Raw genomic sequence first — 18,304 nt, 5'->3', positions numbered from 1 at the left:
AGAGGAGGGATCAAAGGGTCCAGAGGGAAAGGGGATGATAGGATGGGATAAACCTGAAGAGAAGGGGGGAGGGTGCTGTGGGGAGGGTGTTAAAGGAGATGTTGAGGGGAATATGGGGGAAGAGGGATACATTCCAGCAACACTAAAATATATGTAAACATGGTAAATTAAAATCAATTAGAAAAAATAATGGAAAGAAGGAACAAAGCTACACAGTGAGTTTATGCTTGAAGTTTATTATGGAGAGAGAGAAGAGAAGGTGCAGGTGCACAGATAAACGCTGTGTCAGGTCTTCAGAGGAACATCGCAGAGCTGTGGTCTCGGTTCACAAAGTATCGCGACAGCAAAGCTTGTATTTGTTACCAAAGCTAGTGCATCTCCCAGCATAAGACTCATTAACCCTGCAGAAGCGGCCGGGTCTGCACGTGCACCTGGATCTTCTCTCAAGGCCTGTGGAGGGACGAGGAGGGTCAGACACAGTGGACATGGGCACAGGGAGGAGAGGCACAGCCAGTATCAGGGACAGACACTGAGAAGTGACCTGTCTATTGCCACAGACAATACCTGCAGGTTAGGGTGAAAGGTCACGTGTCTCATTCTCTGCCCCGCCCCCATCCTCCTCTCCCCTCGTGGTGCCTACTTCTCTCCCCCGTCATCCTACCCTCGACTGTGAGCCCAGACTCCACGACCCTCTGACAGGCCCTCTGATGGGGTCAGACCCTGTAGCATGTGGGCAGGTGTCACCTGAAGCTTCTCAAACGACGCGTTCCTCTTCTGTGAAGGAGATGGCCACGTCCTGGTCCTCGGCCTCAGGCTGGTCCTGGGTGGACACCTGGTCAGCTGTCTCCAACAGGGGCTCAGCCCGGGATTGGAAGGCCAGGAGGAGCAGGGCAGTGAGGAGGGCGAGGGTCCTCATGGCTGAGAGTCCCCTGGAGGTGTGGGTTGAGTGGGAGGGCAGAGTGAGTGGTGGGGAGGGCAGAGCCAGCCTGCACTTATAGTGGGGTGGGCGGGGTTCAGCGACCACAGTGCAGTGAGGGCAGCAGGGCCTCTGGCTGGCCTGGGGCCAGGGCCACAGAGCCTTCCAGCATCTTTGATGCTCCTGTCTCCGCCCCTTTGTGGCAGCATGTGTCCCTGAGCTCAGTGTCCACACTTGTTTCATGTTGATAGTGACGATGAGGACCTGGTGTGTGTTCCCTGTGCCATCTGCTTGGGTATTTACCTTCTAGTGTTCAAAGAGGACAAGGACCAGAGCTCTCATTCAGTGAGTACAGGGAACAATGTTCTTCTGTGTCTGATGTGGGGCCTGCTCATCTCTGGAGACCCCGACACTTAGACTCAGTGGTTGACACAATGGAGTGGAGGGCCCTACCTGAAAGTGTAGTGTCATCACTACCCTGTAGGGGAGGTTTTAATATCTTAGGTTATAGGCTCCTGCGGTGGAGGGGACAGTGACTCAGGCTCAGGTGAGGTGAGCACATGGGACACAATGGAAGGAGTTGGTCAGAGCAAAACAGAAAATGACAAGTGTTAAGGACATCAGTAGAATCTGTGCTCATCACATAAACCGTTCACCAGTTACTTATGTCCTGCTGTAAAAATAGCAAAGACAATGACGTTTCTGTAGACCCGTTATGAGATTTCTGATGTTTTTTTCCTAAAAGTATTAATTTTCCCCTAGCTGTTCAGCCAAGCGTGTAGATGTCCCAGATTTGACTCCTGCTCAGTGCACACAAAAGAAGTGCCATCTGCTGCTGCATCCCTCCCCTTCTCGCTTCTCTCTCTCTCTCTCTCTCTCTCTCTCTCTCTCTCTCTCTTTCTCTCTTCCCATTCTCCAGCCATTGTTCGATTGAAATGACTTGGCACCAAGTGCTTAGGATGCCTCCATGTCCTTCTCCTCAGGCACTAAGAAGAGCTCAGTTGCTGAGCAACAAAGCTACGGCTCCAGATGGGGAGAATGCAGGCCCAGTGGGCTAGCTGTGTGGATTCCAGTCAGGGCCATGCAGGAATCTGTCTCTGCCTCCTCTCATCTCACTGAATAAGAATATATTTATATATATATTTGAATTTATGCACAAAGGAAAGTTGACAAGGTAGCTGAGTTTTGAGGGAGAACACCAATCCTTCCTCCCTCGCTGTCCTATCTCCGTTTTATGGGAACCTGCACTGTCACATGCTGCATATCCTATTTCTTTTCTTAATTTTAAGAAAATTTATTGATTGATTTTATGAGAAAGAGCTCATGCACGCTCATGCAAACAAGAGAAGCATCAACTTGCACTTCTGCTTAGCTGTTCCCATTCCTTGTACATTCATTCATTTCTTCGCCTACGTATTCTGACCTGGGATAGACCCACCCCCTCAGGGCTCCAGGATGATGCTCTATTCATCAAAGCATCTGGCAAGGGCCTCTGTCTCTTTATTCAACACAGGCTTTAGCCTGTCACAGTCATGTCAGCAGGCATAGACCTGCGTAACTATGTTTACAGTGTTCAGCATCCCAGTGTGATATATGTCATCATTCTTCAAAAATGTCTGTTTTATTGATTTTAGAAGGGAAGGGAGGGAGAGACAGGAACATCAATATGTTCCTCCACGAGCCCTGACCAAGGATCGAATCAGCAACCTCTGAGCTTCGGGACAATGCTCTAACAATCCAGCAATCCGGCCAGGGCTCTGTCATCAGTCAGTGCTCTCTTATTATCATTAAATACTGACAATTCTGTTATCTAAACATTTCCAGTTATAAGCATAACTCCCGTGACTATACTTCTACAAACACCATCTTGCTATTCCTGACTCTATTTAGATAAAAGTCTAGGAGGAGATTGTGGGGTCCAAGCACACATCTTATACATCTAACAGACATTAATTTATTGTCCTCTGCAGAGCTCACTCCAACATCAGTCACCAAACATATGAGCCCCACCACTGCCCTCCCTCAGAGAAAGGTGTTTAACAGGCCCCATGATTCCCCAATTTCATCCTCTTTTCTTCCAGCCTGGGCTCTGGGCAGCCATGTGTCTGTTGGAAATACACTTGATGTCTGAGCTAGGGCTAAATTAATACCTTTAGAAAAAAAATCACAAATCTCATAATGGGCTCTGGAAACTTCATTGTCTTTGTTATTTTCATAGAAGAACCTAAGTAAGTGGTAAGTGGTTTTTGTGATGAGCACAGATTCTACTGACGTCCTTAACCCAGTGTCCTTCTTCTTTGCTCTGACCAACTCCTCCATTGTGTCCATGTGCTCACCTCACCTGAGCCTGAGGCATTGTCCCCTCCACCTCAGGAGCCTATAACCTAAGATATTAGAACCTTCACCACAGGGTAGTGATGACCCTCAACTTGCAGGTTGGACCCTACACTCCATTGAGGCAACTGTTGAGTTTAAGTGTCAGGGCGTCCAGAGATGAGCAGGGCCCCACATCAAACACAGAAGAACGTTGTTCCCTGTACTCACTGACTAAGAGCTCTAGTCCTTGTCCTCTTTGAACACTAGAAGGTAAATACCCAAGCAGATGGCACAGGGAACACACACCATCATCACTATCAACATGAAACATCGTCACTATCAACATGAAACAAGTGTGGACACTGAGTCCACGGACACATGCTGCCATGAAGGGGCAGGGACAGAAGCATCAAAAGGGCTGGGAGGCCCACCTGTCCTGACCCCAGGCCAGCCAGAGGCCCTGCTGCCCTCACTGCGCTGTGGTCACTGAGCCCCGCCCACCCCACTATAAGTGCAGGCTGGCTCTGCCCTCCCCACCACTCACTCTTCCCTCCCACCCGACCCGCACCTCCAGGGGACTCTCAGCCATGAGGACCCTCGCCTTCCTCGCTGCCCTGCTCCTCCTGGCCTTCCAGGCCCAGGCTGAGCCCCTGTGGGAGACGGCTGACCAAGTGCCCACCCAGGACCAGCCTGAGGCCGAGGACCAGGACGTGGCCATCTCCTTTATAGAAGAGGAACGTGTCGCTCGAGAAGCTTCAGGTGAGACCTGCCCACGTGCTACAGGGTCTGACCCCATCAGAGGGCCTGTCAGAGGGGTCCGGGCTCACAGCCAGGGGTGGGATGAAGGGGGAGAGAAGCAGGCACCACGAGGGGAGAGGACAATGGGGGCGGGGCAGAGAATGAGCACGGACGTGATGGACTCGGGTCAGAGACGGTCATGGGTCTGTGTGACCAACGCAGGGTCAGCAGTGCTTGTGATTTACACACTCACGAGATTTAAACAGGCACGTGACCTTTCACCCTAACCTGGCAGGTACTGTCTGTGGTAAGTAGACAGGTCAACTCTCACTAGTTCTCCATGAGTCTGGCTGTTCCTCTGCACCTGTGACCGTGTCCTCTGTGTCTGAACCCCCTCTTCCTCCTCAGGTCTTCGGAAAATAACCAACTGCCAATGTCGACCTGGATCCTTTTGTAATTTCCTTGAGCGTGTCAAGGGGAACTGTAGGATCAATGGCCACCTCGGCAAGCTTTGCTGTCACTGAGCTTTGTGGACCCACACCCAGAGCACTGCGGCGTTCCACTGAAGACCAGAAAGAGCATTTATCCCTGTACCTGTCCCTTCTCTCCTTTCACTCTCGGAATAAACTCAAGCATTAAACTCACTAAATGCTTTTTCTTTTCTTCTTCACTATTCGTCTCTGTGTGGTCACCTGTACAGAGAATTCTGTCCTGAATGGGCTACACTAAGTTAATAGCCTTTGCTTCCCCGTGATACACAATTTGAGCATCACACAGCCACACAAACCAGCTAAAAGAAACATAATTTATTCTTTTTTAATCACCGTTAATTCCCACTCCCATTTCCTTCCCCCTCCCCCCACACCGTCCCCCAGCCATTGTCACAGTGTTGTCCCTGTCCATGAGTTTTTCTATGTTTTCCCCCTTCTTTGTTCACAATCTCCACCCTGACTAATCCGTGCACCCACTCACAGTGGAAACCCTGCTCTCAAAAACTTGAACAGAGTTCTTATGTAAGATTCTTTCAGTCTACAAAATATAGCCCCCTCATAGTGAAACTCAGAACTGAGACACTTCTGCAGAGTGCACCAGCAGGGGCGGGGACTCCAAGAAAGGTGGACCCAAGGGGCATGCTGTTCACTCTGTGGTATTAAGACCGCAGAGGGCATTGATATGCGTAGATATTCTCTAGGATAAGCTGGCATTTCAGTTATGAACACATTTTCATAGCTGTATCAACAAGATGGAGTGAACTAATGCTTCACAGTATCACCAACAGACAGGGTAAGAATGACACTAAAACCAGAGTATACTGACCACGGTTGGTAGTCTGAATGATGACCAGAAGCCATTACGTAATTCTTCCTGGTCATGCTCAATGACCAGTGAAATAAAGAGACCCCTTTGGACACATGGTTACATGAGCTCAAAGTCCCATGAAAGAATTGATCTCAACCCTCTGTATATTTTGTGCTTTACTCACAATTTCCATGAGACTGTCACTTTCCACCAGCAGGACACAAAAGCCCTAACATATGGAAGAACTACCTTTACAAACTTTAGTGGAAGACACAAAATGCAGAAACTAACAATAAAAATGTTTAAACTACATTTTAAAAAAACCCACAAACTATCTGTGTAGACAAGAGAAGGAGCCCAAAGAGAAATGACACTCTCTGGAAATGATCTACAGTACTTAGGACACAGAGATTATGTCCCAATTTTAAAAATAAATCTTTAAATTCACAAAAATAAATCAACCAACTATTTCATTATCCAAAACAGATGCTAATATTGAAAGGACATTCTAAGAATACAAACTCAGGCACTCCTCACTCGTGGAGATGTGTTTCCCTGCTGACACATGACAGAAACAAAGCCAGGACTCATTGGGGACAGCAGTTCTTACCTATCAGGTTGGGAAAGGTCCCAAACCTCACAGTCCAGGGAGCAGACTGCTCTCAGCCACTCCAGGTCCCCGGATCCCAGCCCCCAGGGCCGGCAGAAAGTGTGAAGTGTGGTCTTCCCGAGTCACAGCAATCTGCCTGTGGGCAGCTCGGAATGTAGGGACACAGCTCACCTGTGGTCTCAGGACGGACACCTCGCCTCTTCCTGCTACGCCGTCCATGTCGAGGACCCGTCCTCTTCCTGGTCAGACACGGCGGCCACAGTCCAGGTGCTCCCGTCCTCCATGCGGAAATGTGGAGAAAATATAAAACAATAGCCTAACACAACCATGAAGGAGTAACAGTAATTCATTTTATTATTTAAAAAGGGGCCCTTCTCAGACATTACATTTCATCAGATCAAACAGCATTTATTGCTCACTCTGAGTGCTAGAGTTTTGGGACATTGGTGTATTTCTAACAGACACATTGGTGCCCTGGGTCCAGGTCAGAAGAAAGGAGGATGAAATTGGGGAATCACGGGGTTTGTTAAACACCTTTCCCTGAGGGTGGGTAGCAGTGGGGCTCATATGTTTGGTGACTGATGTCAGAGTGACCTCTGCAGAGGACAATAAATGAATGTCTCTAAACATATTAGACGTGTTCTTACACCTCTCAATCTACTACTAGACTTTTATCCAAAAGACACTCAGACCTAGCAAGATGGTGTTTTAAAAGGATACCCACAGGAGTTACAATTATAAATGCAAATGTTTAACAATAACAAAATTATCAGAATTTAATAATCAATAAGGAAGACATATCTCACGCTGGGACAGTATAATGCTGTAAAAGCAGGGACGCAGTTCTGTGTGTGCTGACCTAACTGTGTCCAGGCTAAAGCCTGAGTTGAGCAGAGACAGAGGCCCTGGTCAGCTGCCTTGGAGGATAGAGCATCGTCCCTGAGCCCTGAGGTGGTGGGTCTATCCCGGGTCAAGACACGTGGGAGAAGCAACCAATGAGTGCACAGGGAGCTGGGAAAACGAGGTGGAACGGCCAGTGGATGCTTCTCTCCCAGAGTGAGCCTGCATGTGCTCCCTCTCATCAAATCAATGGGAAATTTTCTTAAAAAGAAAAGAAATAGGCAACGCAGCATGTGACCGTGCAGATTCCGGCAGAATGGAGGGAGGACAGCGAGGGAGGAAGGACTGGCTTCTCCCTCATCACTCAGCTACTTTTTGAATTACCTCCTGTGTGAACAGATTAATATTTTTTTATAACAAAACACCAGAAATCTCAGGAAGGGTCTGCAACAATCTCATTGTCTTTGCTATTTCTACAAAAGGACACAAGTAACTGGTGAGCGGTTTATGTGATGAGCACAGATTCTACTGATGCCCTTGATACACGTCTACTTGTCCTTTGCTCTGACCAAGTCCTTCCTTGTTGTGGACCGTTAATGGCAGGAAGCCATTATAGATTCAAGGCTTAGCAAAAGGCTAAGTTCTCCCCCCTCCATCTCCATATTTGGCTTTGATGCTCTGTGTTTGCACCCACTCCCCTTCCTTCCTTGGGTTGCAGGAAGCAATATACATACCCTTCCTCTGACTCTTTGTTTTCAGATGTTTGTAAAATTCACTAATGTATACTGTTTTTGCCTTGGGAGAGTTCCTGTCTTAGCCTTTGATGTGCAACTTTGTATCAGGGTCCTTGATATGCATAGGTCCATATAATAAAGCGAACTGAGGCTGTGAGGCACTCAGATGCTGCCAGGCAGTTTGAGGAGTCCTCCCGGTCCCATCGGTTTTGTTCTGACAAAGTGTGTTTCCTTAATTCCGCACCGTTATTTGGAAGCTGCGCTGGTCCGCGGCAAGTGGCGCCCGAACAGACGACTTGAGTACGAGGAAACTAAAACTGAAGGAAGGTGACGGAACTCCCCAAAGTGAAGTGCGCACAGTGAGTAAAGAAAGTTTTTGGGGAAAGTGTAGTTGGGAGTAAAAGAATATGGGACAGATAGGGTCAAAAGTAAGGGACCTTTATGTAGGAACGTTTCTGTATGAAGACAAATCATTGTCTGAAGAGTATCAGGGTGAGCTGGAAACAGAGGGATGTGAATACAAGGATAACTTGGAGTCTGAGGATGACAGGGGGGATGAAAAATCCCTGGCTATGGCTGCCTTAGCCGCGGGGCCTCCGCTGCCCTCAGCTCCTTCCTACATTCAACCCTCTGCTCCTCCGTTCCCTTATCGGGCTGATTCCATAGTCTATAGCTCAAAATCTGGGAAATTTCCTCTCCAACAATCTATAGACCAGGCTCGAAATATAGGGGAAACAATAGATGGCTTTGCCTGTTTTCCTATTGTGGAAAGACAGGATGATACAGGGAGACTAGTGCGAGAACATGAACCTGTACCTTTTAAAACTCTGAAAGAGCTTAAACTTGCTTGTGCTCAGTATGGGCCTACTGCCCCTTTTACACTTGGTTTATTAGATACCATTAGTGCAAAGGCTCTTCCCCCAAATGACTGGAAGGCGATTGCTCGTGCTTGTCTCTCTGGGGGTGATTATTTGTTGTGGAAGTCAAACTTTCATGAAAAGGCTATAGAGCTGGATGAGAAAAATCAGCAAGAGGAGGTTGCTGTTACTGTAGATATGTTAACTGAAGAAGGACAGTATGCCCATACGGCAACTCAATTAGAGTATCGACCAGCTATTTATGATATAATTAATCAGCTAGCCACACAGGCATGGAAATGCCTGCCTATTCCAGGGACCAAACCAGAAGAATTTGGTAAAATTAGGCAGGGTGCAGACGAGCGATTTCAAGACTTTGTCTCACGGCTAATTCAAGCAGTTGAAAGAATAGTAGGGGATAAAAATGTGGGAAAGGTTTTAATAAAACAACTAGCCTATGAAAATGCTAATTCTGCTTGTCAGGCTGCACTTCGGCCTCACTGCAAGAAGGGAGATATAGAGGATTATATTAGAATATGTGCCGATGTTGGGCCTTCATACATGCAAGGTCTTGCCTTTACCACAGGTAATAAGGCAAGATTTTCAGGACAAAACTTTGATAAAGGACAGAACAAGCGAAGGAAGGAAGGTCAGGGAAGTACTTTTGCCCGTGGAAACTGTTTTCAATGTGGGGGTTCGGGGCATTTTGCTAAAAACTGCCCTGCTTTCCCCGGATACTGGTCTCGGCCTCTCCCTCAAGGACAGCCAGCCCTTAAGGCTCCGGACCTCTGCCCACTTTGTAGACAAGGGAAACATTGGAAGAATAAGGGGAGGCCTAAATGTACTACCGCGGGGCAGGGAAACGGACAATGGGGCCCTCCCCGGCCCCATCAAACAATAGGGGCAATGTCAGTGTTTCCTCAGCAAATTCAGATTCCAGCAGGCCAAACATTGCCCAACTATCCCAGGCAACAACAGGCAGTACAGGACTGGACCTCAGTCCCCCTCCCAATTCGTATTGACTCCAGAGATGGGACCTCAAGCCATACCCACTGGAATTTTTGGGCCACTTCCCAGTAACACAGTAGGAATTTTGTTAGGCAAAAGTAGTTTAACTATGAGGGAATTCTTTGTTCTTCCTGGAGTGATAGACTCTGATTATACAGGGGAAATTAAAGTAATGGCTCACACTTTGAGGAATATAGTCACTATCTCCCCTGATATGAAAATTGCTCAATTAATCCTTTTACCTCTTTTAAGACAAAGCCAAACCCCGCTAAAGGGACCCCGAGAGAATCAAAGATTTGGTTCCACTGATACTGCCTATTGGATTCAAAAAATAGGTCAGGAACGCCCTAAAATGGAACTAACAATACAAGGGCGTAAATTTAAAGGGCTTTTAGATACTGGGGCTGATGTATCTGTTATTGCAAAGCTACATTGGCCTCCTTCCTGGCCCACTCATGCAACAGCCACAGAATTACAAGGTATAGGGCAGAGTAAATCCCCTCAACAAAGTTCTAGTTTTTTACAATGGGAAGATAAAGAAGGTCATTCTGGATATTTTCAGCCTTATGTGCTCCCTGGATTGCCAGTTAATTTGTGGGGTAGAGATGTTTTGAAAAATATGGGGGCATTGCTTGTCAGTCCTAATAGTTTAGTTAGCACTCAAATGCTTGATCAGGGATTTTTGCCCACTAAGGGTCTAGGGAAAGAACAGCGAGGAATTCTCACCCCCATAGAAGTGGCACTCAATACCAGAAGGCATGGATTAGGATATCAAAATTTTGCATAGGGGCCTTGGTAGCTCCTGCTACCCCAATAATGCACTGTGCAGACCCAATTACTTGGAAATCAGATAATCCTATATGGGTAGACCAATGGCCCCTTTCTCAGGAGAAACTTAGGGCAGCTGCTCAATTGGTACAGGAACAGCTACAGCTTGGGCACATTGAACCATCTAATAGTCCATGGAATACGCCTATATTTGTCATTAAAAAGAAATCAGGAAACTGGAGGCTATTACAAGATTTGAGAGCAATAAATAAGACTATGGAAATTATGGGTCCTCTCCAGCTAGGACTTCCTTCTCCTACTGCCATTCCATGGAACTATCACCTTATAGTTGTTGATTTGAAGGATTGCTTTTTTACTATTCCTTTAAGCCCTCATGGTTGCAAGCGTTTTGCATTCAGTGTTCCTTCACTTAATTTTCAGGCTCCCATGGAGCGATACCAGTGGAGAGTTTTGCCTCAAGGTATGGCTAATAGTCCTACCTTGTGCCAAAAATATGTTGCTCAAGCCATCTCTCCAGTACGAAGGCAACACCCTAAGGCATACATAATTCATTATATGGATGATATTCTTATTGCTCATCCAGATAAAGACACTGTGTTGACCATTTTGCAACAACTAGAATATTCTCTGAAAAACTCAGGACTTTATATAGCTCCTGAAAAGGTACAGCAATCTTTACCTTTTTCTTATTTAGGACAAATTATTGAGGGACAACAAATTCGCCCACAGAAAATAGAAATCAGGACAGATCATTTGCAAACTTTAAACGATTTCCAGAAACTGTTAGGAGACATTAATTGCCCTTCGTTTGGAATTAACCCTGGAGGACTCCTACCGGGACAACTTTGGCAAATGGATGTTACTCATATACCTTCATTTGGCAAACAATCCTTTGTCCACGTTACAGTAGATACTTATTCTGGATTTATAGTAGCCTCTGCCAGAACAGGAGAGGCTGCTAAACATGTTATAGCTCATTGCTTGTATGCATTTTCTATTATTGGACTTCCTAAACTGATTAAAACTGACAACGCTCCTGCATATGTAGGAAAAGCATTTACTACATTTTGTCAGACTTTTGGACTTGACCTAAGGACGGGAATTCCTTACAATCCCCAGGGTCAAGGCATTGTAGAGAGTGCACATCAAACACTTAAAAACCAATTGGAAAAAATTAAAAAAGGGGAATTATACCCTCAAACTCCTGCAAATCTTCTTTGTCATGCTCTTTTCATTTTAAATTTTTTGAATACTGATGGACAGGGTCATTCAGCAGCAGAGAGACTCTGGAACCCTGCAAGGAAAGCCTTCCCTGAAGTGCGATGGAGGGACCCGCTCACAGGAATCTGGCAAGGGCCAGACCCTGTTCTCTTATGGGGCCGAGGATATGTGTGTGTTTTTCCTAGGTCTGCTGAAGCTCCTCAGTGGATCCCTGAACGACTGGTGAGACACCATGATTCTAGATGAGAGACTCACTTTACAAGAGCAATTGCATAAGACTTACTATGCTCTCTTCCCTTTCTCAATCATTATCTATTTTTTTTAATGTTTTAGATCATTTTATTTTCCTGATCCATTGCTTGAAAAGAGGGCGAAAGGAGGGCCTGATTTGGGTATTGCTGAATAGAAATCTCATACGGCCGTCTTGAGATTTTTCGAGAGAGATCTCTGTTTAGTATATATCCTTATTACGTTCCTATTAAGATAGCCCTACTTAAGATCAAGCAGGCCATAGTTTAATCTCTAAAACCCCGGGTTTCACTCTTGATTTGTGTGATTGTATGTGAAGTCTTTGTTTAATGTCTAAGTGTTTTTGTTTATAAGGCCTGAATTAAGTCCTTACATGAAAAGTAATGATGATAATAGTTTTGGAAGTGCCGGCTATAGTATTGAAAACAAAACGGGAATAATTTCATTTCCCTATATAAATATAATTTTGTTTGGAATAAGTAGAGCATGCTCATTTTGGATCCAAAAGACTTGCTGGTTTGGCCAGGCTGCTCCAGGCCGCAAGTGAAAGGCTTGAAGTAGCATAGATTTACATAATAAAGGTGTAAAGATTTTTTTTTGCTGTAGAAGAATAATGAAGATCACAATGGGATTTTTCAGTTTTGATATGTACTCGCTAAAGTGCCTGTTAATTAATGTTAAGGGGGTGTTTTGATAAGTGTGGGAATGTTGTTTGGAGGTGCTTTTACTCTATTTTTGTTAAAAGTTAACAAAGTCAAGAATTTCTTGCAATATTTGAAGTCAAAATATTGTAAAGTGTGATTCAATTGTAAATAATATAAAAAGAAAGGGGGGGAGTCATGTCCTGGAGCTCCTGCAGGTCTACCCTGTTACGCTTTTTACTTCAAACTGTTTATCTTGAATGCTGATGTACAAGAGATGCCCAAATTTTTGTCCTGCAAACTACTACCCTTTTTTTTTTACTTTTATTTGATTCCAGCTAATGACACTGTTTTGTTCTTTTCTGAATAGCTCTAGATATATAGGCAGATAGGGACTCTCAAGCCCCTCAGCGAGATCTTCTGAGCATGGCTTTTAAGGTACCAAGAGGCCGAAAAAGCCCAAAGGAGATCAGGTAAAATACTAGCTCTTGGCATACGCCCTCAGAGGCTCCAATGCTCCAACTGGAACTTCATCAGGGCCCTGCTTCAATAGTGGAAAGGATGGTCATTTAAGCCAAAGCCTGCCAGGCTTACATGCCTTTGCTGTGAGGAAGAAGGGACACACTGGAAGGTAGGCTTCCCCCTCACTCCTCTAAGGGAGGGTTCAGTCTCTTCCAGCCCTGCTCCAGCCACCTGTGACCTAACCTTGCCCAGAATACTGGAATTTGCCACTGAAGGCTAAAAGGTGCCCAGGGCCGTCGGCCCCATCTTCGACACTGTGGACAAGCCTGGGGTATTTCTTCCAAGTAGCTGGTAGACTGGTCTCATTTACACAAGGGCCACTTAACTAGGTCTTGCCTGAATATTCAGGTTTTTTATTCTTCCCTCGAAGATCTCTGTTGTGGGTATTGATAGTCCTGTTTTCTGCTGCTTTGATTAATATATAGTCTTTCTTTTATTCCTCCTGCCTCAATGCCCCACTCATAGTTTAGGCTAGGACCTACTCCTAATTCAGAGCTCCCTTTTTCCTTTTTTGCCAATTTACAAATTTACCTCTGCCACCCAGCTTAGTGTATCCCAAGGTTCTCCTCACCACTCCATGGCTGTAAAGCTCCAGTATAAGACCCCTGGGTTCATCTTTCCAGTTTAAAGAAAACGGAAGCTCCGTCTTCATGCGTGCTGCAGATGGCTTTTCCAGTCTACCTGGGTCATTGCCAGCTGGGAAGCAGCGGTCATTGGGACTTTGACGCTAACTGCAGAGTGTGGAAGTGTGATGGCAATTCCAGTGCCATGAGGACTTCTCCTGAAAGTGGACTTTTCCTGGACTCCTGCTCCTGTGACAGTTTTTGATGGACTGAACTGGGGTTGGGTTGCATTTGCAGAGATTTGGAATGGTGTTGGTGCCAACTTGGACTTGGTGAACACTTTAAGGACATTACCCTTTTATAGATTCTTGTTGTATTAGCTTAAAGAGTTTGCTTAAAGGCTTTAATCACTGTGATGTATTGGTATACTTGTTTTGGGTATCTGTTAGCATTGGCTATACTAATTTTGTGTTTGTTTTGTATTTTTTCCATCTGCCTCCAAATTAGAAAATCAGATGAGTGCAAATCTCAGCACACAAATTAAAAAGAAAAGGGGGATATGTTGTGGACCGTTAATGGCAGGAAGCCATTATAGATTCAAGGCTTAGCAAAAGGCTAAGTTCTCCCCCCTCCATCTCCATATTTGGCTTTGATGCTGAGTGTTTGCACCCACTCCACTTCCTTCCTTGGGTTGCAGGAAGCAATATATATACCCTTCCTCTGACTCTGTTTGTTTCAGATGTTTGTAAATTTCACTAATGTATCCTGTTTTTGCCTTGGGAGAGTTCCTGTCTTAGCCTTTGATGTGCAACTTTGTATCAGGGTCCTTGATTTGCATAGGTCCATATAATAAAGCGAACTGGGGCTGTGAGGCACTCAGATGCTGCCAGGCAGTTTGAGGAGTCCTCCCGGTCCCATCGGTTTTGTTCTGACAAAGTGTGTTTCCTTAATTCTGCACCGTTATTTGGAAGCTGCGCTGGTCCGCGGCACTTCCTCGTGTCTCACTTTGCTCACTGTCCCTGAGCTTGAGTCACTGTCCCCTGTGCCCAGGAACTATCCAGCCAGGACCTGAAATCCTCCCTCAAAGGGTAGTGATGCCCCTGAACATACAGAATAGATGCTTCACAACCTTGGGGCGAAAGTCTGGTCTAAGGGTTGGGGCCTCCAGAGATGAGCAGGGCTCCGTGTCAGACACAGAAGAACATTGTTTCCTGTACTCACTGACTGAGAGCTCTAGTCTTTGTCCTCTTTGAACACTAGAAGGTAAATACCCAAGCAGATGGCACACAGAACACACTCCAGGTTCTCATAATTACTATCAACATGAAACAAGTGTGGGTACTGAGCCCAGGGACACATGCTGCCACAGAGAGGTGGGGACAGGAGCATCAAAGAGGCTGAGAGCCCCGATGGCCTTGGCCCCAGGCCAGCCAGAGGCCCCACTGCCCTCACTGTGCTGTGGTCACTGAACCACGCCCACCTAACTATAAGTGCAGGCTGGCTCTGCCCTCCCCACCACTCACTTTGCCCTCCCACCCAAGTTGCACCTCCAGGGGACTCTCAACCATGAGGACCCTCGCCCTCCTCGCTGCCCTGCTCCTCCTGGCCTTTCAGGCCCGGGCTGAGCCCCTATGGGAGACAGCTGACCAGGTGCCCGCTCAGGACCAGCCTGAGGCCGAGGACCAGGACGTGGCCATCTCCTTCACAGAAGAGGAACGCGTCACTCGAGAAGCTTCAGGTGAAACCTGCCCACGTGCTACAGGGTCTGACCCCATCAGAGGACCTGTCAGAGGGGCGTGGAGTCTGGGCTCACAGTAGGGGGTGTGATGAGGGGAAAGAGAAGCAGGCACCACGAGGGGAGAGGAGGATGGGGGCGGGGCAGAGAATGAGCACAGATGTGATGGACTCGGGTCAGAGATGGTCATGGGTCTGTGTGACCAACGAAGAGTCAGCCAGTGCTTGTGATTTACACAGACACGTGACCTTTCACCCTAACCTGGGAGGAGTGGTCTCCCATAGTAGACACATCTCCTCTGAGTAGATGTCCCTGACACTGGCTGTGCCTCTGCTCCCTGTGTCCGTCCCCACTGTGCCTGACCCTGCTCTTCCCTCCCCAGGCCTTCGGAGAGTCTCCGTCTGCACGTGCAGAAATAGCAGATGCAACAGAGATGAGCGTCTCTCTGGGACCTGTAGGAAGAATGGCCTTCTATACAATCTTTGCTGTCGCTGAGCTTTGGGGACCGAGACCCAGAGCACTGTGACATTCCACTGAGACCCAAGAGTGCATTTAGTCTGTGTACCTGTCCCTTCTCTGCTTTCTCTCCACAATAAACTTCAAGCATTAAACTGACTGTTTGCCTATTTTTTTACATTTCATTTTTCTTACGTGTGTGGTTCACCTATACAGAGAATTCTGTCCTAAATGGTGTATATTAAGTTATACAGCTTTTCCATCCCAATAATGAACAATTTGAGTATTACACGGCATTAACTAAACCAGCAAATACGAACATAATTACAGCAAGCCTAACAGACAAAATTTAATCCATTCATAATAAAACTAAAAAGAGAAAAGTGTCTGGAGTGAATCAAAAGTCTGGTTGACTTCAGGAAAAGTGGTTCCAATGGACTGTGTTACATGTTCTTTAATTTTAAGACGGGAGAGGGCATTGATATGTATATTTTCTCAGGATAAGCAGGTGTTTCAGTCACATGTGCATATTCCTACCTGTATCAACAAGATCAAGTGAACTAATGCTTCAGGGTGCCACCAATAAAGAAAAGTAAGAACTACACAAAAAAAACATTTTATTAACCAGCATCTGTGGTCTCAAACAATGACAATAAGCCCTTCAGCACAGTGGGTCATGCCCAAAGACCAGTGAAATAAATAGTCCCCCTTGGATGCAATGGCTAGATTAGCCCAATGAGCGGTACAAGAGTTGATGTCAACTGTCTCATGCCTTGAACAGCACTATTAGTTACTATTATTGCTTGTCAGTTTCCACCTCTAGCACTCAAAATCCTGGTGCCACCAACACAGAAAAGTAAGAACCACACCAAAACCAGAGCATAATGGCCAGCACCGGTGGTCCCAAATAATGAACTGAGAAAGGGGACTTTCAGAGCCATTGGTAAAGCTCAAATGCCCAGTGTCCGTGAACTCAATGGTCCTCATTTGGACAACGAAAGGTAGATGAGTCAATGTCGAAGAAAACTGTTGGTCTCAACCCACTCGATCTCTCTTTAAACAGATTCAGTCTACCAGTTACAGTGATCCCGTACTGATTCTAATATAATCTAATATAACCTAGCAAGAAATGATATATTTGTATCAATGCACGGACAGGCGCTAGGTCCTGAGCTGAGAGGGAGGCTGCAGGGAAGCCACCGAGACAGAGAAGCCTTATTTCCAGATGACAAGCTCCTCTCTGCCCTCCTCTCCCTGATCCAAGGTGGCCACACACGTCCTAAAGCCAGGACCTTGGATTCCACCCTGAGGCTGTGTTGTGCTCATAGAACCTTCTATGTGCTCGTTGCCCTGTGGCCACTTCTACTTCAGATGACCTTTCCCTGCAAACAGTCGAATGAGAAACACTTTACTTTGAACCTGCACCCTCAGTCACCCTGTGCCCCTCTCAGCTCCCACCTCCAGGACACGAGAGCACTGACCATGAGAGACCAGGCTGCACAGATTATAGTGGGAAAGAGACAAAACTCAGAAGTTACCAAAACTTTCAAAAGCCTCATAATAATGCAAATTATCTGCAGACAAAGAGAAAGAGGCCGAAGGGAAGTGACACACTCTGAAATGATCTGCAGTACTTGGACGAAGAGGACATTTCCTGAATTTAAAAATGAGTCTGAACAACCTACTGAAATAAATGGACCAACTATTTCATTTTTCATAACCAATGCCAATCAGAAAGTATCTTTGGAGAAAATAAACACAGGCACTTCCTAGACATGGGAACGTGTTGTCCCTGCTGACTCGTGACAGAAACAAAGTCCGGACCCCATTGGGGTCAGAGTGTTTACGGATCACATTGGGAAAGATCCCAAACCTCACAGTCCAGGTGCAGACTGCTCTCAGCCACACCAGGGCCCCGGGATCCCAGCCACCAGGGCCGGCAGAAAGTAAGGAGTGTTTTTCCCGAGTCACAGCAATCTGCATGCAGGCAGGACAGGATATGGGTGTCATGTCTCAACCTGGTCTCAGGATGGACATGCCACATCTTCCTGTTCTGCCATCCATATCCTGTAACTGTCCTCTTCCTGGTCAGAACAGAGCTGCACAAGTCCAGGTCCTTTTGTACTTCTAGTACAGATACGGAGCAAAATATTAAACAATAGCATTGCACAATTATTACCAGTAAAAACACTTTATTTTATTGTGTGTATATATATATATGATAAAATTCTGTCTGAACTGTGGTGGCACAGTAGATAGAGTGCTGACCTGGGACACTGAGGTCCTAGGTTTGAAACCCTAAGGTATCCAGTTTGAGTGCTGACTCACCAGCTTTTTCATGGGGTCAATAGATTAGCTGAACTCATGGAATTGATCCCATGGTCACTGACTTGAGCCCAAATTGGCTGGTTTGAGCCCAATGTCACTGGACTGAACATGGGGTCACTGGTTTGGATTAAGCCCATGGCCAAGTCACGTATGAGAAAGTAATCAATGATCAACAAAAGCACAGAAACAAGTTGATGCTTCTCATCTCTCTCTTCTCTCTCTCTCTCTCTCTCTAAAAATAAATAAATAACAAAATTCATTTTAATGCTTAAGCTCTCATAATTTAAACTTATTGGTGAGAACTCTGTCTATTGGTCACTCTGAGCTACAAGAAAGCCTGCAACATGCTGCCCAGATCCCAGGCCGGAAGAAGGAATGAAGACATTGGGGAGTCACGGGGCCCCTGGGAAAAGAATGGGTGATAACAATGGGTGAGCACAGGGACTGTTACGCCTGCTCTGTGCGCGGGCACTGTTGGGTTC

General features: G+C 46.2%; 3 long non-coding RNA genes across 3 annotated transcripts; 2 read left to right on the top strand and 1 right to left on the bottom strand.

Moving 5' to 3' along the window:
* Window positions 1–218: 218 nt before the first annotated feature.
* On the bottom strand, window positions 219–992 carry LOC136307660 (uncharacterized). The gene is made up of 2 exons (XR_010725980.1): window positions 745–992; window positions 219–450 (listed from the first exon to the last, which is right to left on the bottom strand). It is a non-coding gene; the product is annotated as an uncharacterized lncRNA (long non-coding RNA).
* A 2,696-nt stretch (window positions 993–3,688) lies between these two features.
* Window positions 3,689–4,619, top strand: LOC136307950 (uncharacterized). Its single transcript, XR_010726024.1, has 2 exons — window positions 3,689–3,991; window positions 4,379–4,619. It is a non-coding gene; the product is annotated as an uncharacterized lncRNA (long non-coding RNA).
* A 10,120-nt stretch (window positions 4,620–14,739) lies between these two features.
* LOC136307949 (uncharacterized) lies at window positions 14,740–15,653 on the top strand. Its single transcript, XR_010726023.1, has 2 exons — window positions 14,740–15,041; window positions 15,421–15,653. It is a non-coding gene; the product is annotated as an uncharacterized lncRNA (long non-coding RNA).
* The last annotated feature ends 2,651 nt before the right edge of the window (window positions 15,654–18,304 follow it).

The sequence above is a fragment of the Saccopteryx bilineata genome, chromosome 6 (assembly GCF_036850765.1).
Source record: "Saccopteryx bilineata isolate mSacBil1 chromosome 6, mSacBil1_pri_phased_curated, whole genome shotgun sequence".
Classification (NCBI taxonomy): Eukaryota; Metazoa; Chordata; class Mammalia; order Chiroptera; family Emballonuridae; genus Saccopteryx; species Saccopteryx bilineata.
This window is presented reverse-complemented; position numbering and strand designations above follow the sequence as displayed.